This window comes from Halyomorpha halys, unplaced genomic scaffold (genome assembly GCF_000696795.3).
Source record: "Halyomorpha halys isolate HHAL.00 unplaced genomic scaffold, Hhal_1.1 Scaffold240.1, whole genome shotgun sequence".
NCBI classification, from domain to species: domain Eukaryota; kingdom Metazoa; phylum Arthropoda; class Insecta; order Hemiptera; family Pentatomidae; genus Halyomorpha; species Halyomorpha halys.
Genome location: NW_027115703.1, coordinates 960,240 through 964,645, shown reverse-complemented (window position 1 = coordinate 964,645; position 4,406 = coordinate 960,240). Strand labels below are relative to the sequence as shown.

The window sequence follows — 4,406 nt, the reverse complement described above, 5'->3', positions numbered from 1 at the left end:
ACGTTTACGAAGGAGCTGGAATAGGGACCTCTTAAATTGATTTTTAAATTTCAATTTTAATGGAGAGGCATCATTGGATGACCTTATAACCTTTATGCCTTCATGACTTTTTTTTTTTTTCTCTCTCTACATCTCATTCGCTGGTTGTAAAAATACTTTTACAGTTGTGAATAAACTTAATAAAGTAAAAAAAAAAAAAAAAAATGTCTGATGTTTCTTAAAACAACTAAGAACATTACAACAATGAGAAACAAAAAGGTAAATTAAGATAGGATAAATATTGTGTAAAAAAATAAGTGATAAGAAAATTATATGTAAATAAAAGGAAGGAAGACATAAAATAGTATTTATATTAAATAACCTTGAATAAACAATGATAAGAATAAATAATTATATAAAATATATATGGTTAAAAAAGTACAGGAGACACATATAAAAGGAAAAAAACAGAAATTAGATGTGGTAACATAAAATTTAAACACACAAACAGACGTGAGCAAAGTGGGGCGAAACGTCGGACATTAAATAGTTAAAAACTATTTATTCTTTTTTGACTGCAACCCTGACCATCTTCTTCATATCATAACATGTTTATCTTCTAAACGCATAATATTATTTCCTTTTTAAAAACAGTATTAAATTTCATAAATAAATCCTAACAAAATCTAATATTATTTTTAAAACTATTTCATGTAAGATATGAGGAGAAGATGGTAGAGGGTGCGTTCAGTAATGATACACAAATTAGTATAATTTATTTATTTGTGCTGATGTTTCGACCTAAATTACAGGCCTCCATCAGGGCTGAAAAAACCAAAGGAGATAACAACCTTTACGAAGGGGAAAATAAAGAGAACAAGAAAATAACAAACAAACTTGGAAGTATACATAGCACTAAATTAAGTAGATAGTAGATGTTTCTCTGTTTATTTCAATTTTCTTACTTCTTCCCACCCATCACACATCTCTTCTCCGTTGTTCCTTCCTTATTCAATTTTCTGGACATTCTATTTTTATTTTAGCTCATTAATTTTTACACATTTGTATCACTGTGCATCTTTGACCCATTGAAGCATATATTTTGTTTTCTTTCTTGCCCATTGTATATGTATATTGTTTTCTTTTGCACATTTTATTATGTTAATTAAAATGTTTTCACTATTTATTTATGTTTAAACATTACTTGCGTGGCAGTGACGAACCCAATTCACCCTATGAACACCACTTCATGAAACGCACGATGTATTTCCTAACTACATCGTGCGAGGCCTTGGATCTCCACGATCTGTCATGCCAATAATAATAAAATTAAATAATCATTACTTACATATTTTATTATGTTAATTTCAATTAACCCTTATTTAAATTTTCTTCTGCACTTTTCATTATGTTTAATTATTTACATGAGCTCTGTCTTATTTATAACAACTAAAAATATTTATTCTTAATAACTAATTTATTTTGAATAATTCTTACCTCTACAATATTTTATTTTCATCTTCTTTTAGTGTCAATCAAATACTATCTACTTAATTTATTGTTATGTATATTTCCAAGTTTGTTTATTATTATTTCCATTTCATTTTTATGTTTCTTTGAATTAAGGCTATCTGATTTTTTAAAAAAATTTTTCAGTCTTGATGAAGACCTGAAATTCAGGTCTAAACATCAGGACAAAGAAATAATTTTTTTTTATTTGTGTATCTTCTCGACCATTGACCATCTCCTTATAGACAACTAGTAACACCTTATATACCTTAGTATTAAAATAATTCTTCAATTCATTATCCGACTGGAAGGCAAATTCTTTCTGTTTTTATTTACTTTAAGTAGTCTTTCGATATAAGTATAACCTCTTATGAACTTACAATTTGTATCTTGCATTAAACAAAATCTATTCTTTAGATTCAATAATAATTTTGGATCCCTTCTAGCCAGCTTTAACAAAATGTTTCTAATTTTGACCAATAGATGTCACTTGGTAAACAACTTTTCTGGAGTCTTTATTGTAATTATGTACTGCATAAGAATGATAAATAATGTAACTAATTACAGGTGATTGCTTAGATAACAAAGAAAACTAAAAAATGAAATAAATTTAAATAACTCACACTTAGTCAATAAGTCTAGAGTATGTTTATGTCGAAATGGAATCATGATAAAACAATATTGGCGGCTTGCTTTTTTTTTTATTTAAAAAAAAAAAATTAAAAATCAGGGGTCAAAATCTTATCAAATAAGCAATATAAGACACTTTCCAAGAAAACATAAAATTCTGTACTAATGGGAGAATAAAACTCATCTAAATAGTTTTGCTGTACCATTTATATCAGTAACCACCTGCGAGTTCATACTTGTAACATTTTTCAGAATGGTTACTAGTACATGAGCAGTACTGGCCAATTATTTCCTAGAAAAAAAAAAAAAAAATTATTTTCACAAAAAAACTATAAATGAATATTAAACATAAAATAAAATAAATAAATAAGGAGATGTTTAGGGGTGTGGTCAGTGAAGAACACAAATAATTAAAGACTTATTAATTAGTACCAGCGTTTCGGCCAGAATTTCAAGCTTTCATTGGGACCGCTTGCTTAAATTATTAAAACCATAATAAGATAAATTACATTATAAAGTTAAAGCCATTTGGCTTAAAGATCTTGACCAAGCAGTCCTGATGAAGGCTTGAAATTCTGGCTGAAATGTCGGCACTAATAAATAAGTTTTTGCTGAATTAATGATCTTCTACTGGAAGAGTTTCTAGAAACTAATATGAAATTGGTGAATGACACAATCCTTATTTAAATATATTAGTTTATTTCACAGACAACGATGTTTCGGGGTTATCCCCCATCTTCAGGTTGCTATAACACAAATGATGGGAGATAATCCCGAAATGTCGTCTGTGAAATAAACTAATATATTTAAATAAGGAAGATTATGTTATATTATAAGTTTTTGCTTATTTGTGTTCTTTGCTGACCGCACCCTCAACCATCTCTTCATTTTATAAATCCACGATCAACTATTTACTCTTCATTAAAAAGAATAAATATACACATTAAAAATTTTTTTAACACTTCTCAATGACTTTCCCAATCAAGGGTTGATTAATTTTTCTTGATATCATTGTCTCTGTACAAGGCTGATACCTCCGCGTTCTTCCTTCTCCATACACTGCCCTCTCTAACAGGTCAAAATATTCTTCTCAAAATGGATCTCTCGAAGGTCAAGAGTCTTGTTTCATCGGCTTTAGCATAGGTCCAAGCCTTGGATCCGTTGGTGACAACGGAACAAACAAGTTTTTCGTAGATATTGATCTTGTTCCCATTAGAGAGCAACCCGCTTCTGAGATATCTTGCCAGGCCAAAGCAGTATCGGTTGGCAGCAGCCATCCTTCCGCTAATAATGCTTCTGATAAGTACAGATAATGGTAAAAATTTCAATATTCTTTTTTTAAATAAATATTTATTTTCTTATTGGAAGAAGATAGTTGACCGTATGAATAAATAAATAAAAAATTAGATGACTTTCCTATCGTCAGATCTTCAAATAAGCCTGATGCTCACATAGTTTAAACTAATAAAGTGAAAAAACTTTATTGTAGGAAGATAGTCCAGGTGGCGGTCAATAAAGGTATCAATAGTAAAACAAAACCATTTTTTGTTAACCAATGCCCCACTTTGCATGGCTTCGCCAGGGCTAAACGAAAACAAGATACAAACATTATGTATACTTCCTTAAACTATTATTATTATTATTTATTTTATAGATTTTAAAACTAAATAATTTTTTTACATGTTTTATCTGTATATCTATTTTAATGTTTTGTCAATTCTTACAATGTTTGTATCTTGTTTTCATTTAGCCCTGCAAAGGGGGCGAAACATTGGTTAACAATAAATTGTTTTTTCTACTATTTTTAACCCTTTATTGACTATCTTCCTACAATATTAATTTTTGTTTTATATCAGTAGTTTAGTCATGCTTTAAATGTGTTGTCGTTCTAAACATTGTAGATTAGGTTTATTTAATTATATAGCATGCTAATCAATTTTCATCAGTCAGTAGGTATAGGATCAAGTCTGTCCAATTCCTCCAGTATCAGTTTTAAAATTAACTAAGTTTTTTATATATATTTTTTTATAAAGAATAAAGAAGTGATTAAATGTTATAAATAAATTCCTGAAAAGAAATATGATAAAGTTTTTTCATATTAGAAGAAGATAGCTGACTATATGAAGTTGATTGTCCAAAGATAGTCCGGATGGTGGTCAATATAAGTATCGAAATAGTAGAAGAAAGCTATTTATTGAAACAAAGATGACAACTGAACAGTTAACAATAAATATATTGTAATAATAAAAAAAATATTATAAATAAAAATAAATGAATTTTAATCGTTT

At 28.3% G+C, this 4,406-nt stretch overlaps 1 long non-coding RNA gene across 1 annotated transcript in view; it reads right to left on the bottom strand.

Moving 5' to 3' along the window:
* Positions 1-4,406, bottom strand: part of LOC106680067 (uncharacterized) — a 16,940-nt gene that overhangs the window by 11,275 nt on the left and 1,259 nt on the right. The window contains exon 2 of the long non-coding RNA XR_001343066.2: positions 2,322-2,410. This is a non-coding gene — a long non-coding RNA (uncharacterized lncRNA). The remainder of the gene's footprint in view (positions 1-2,321; positions 2,411-4,406) is intronic.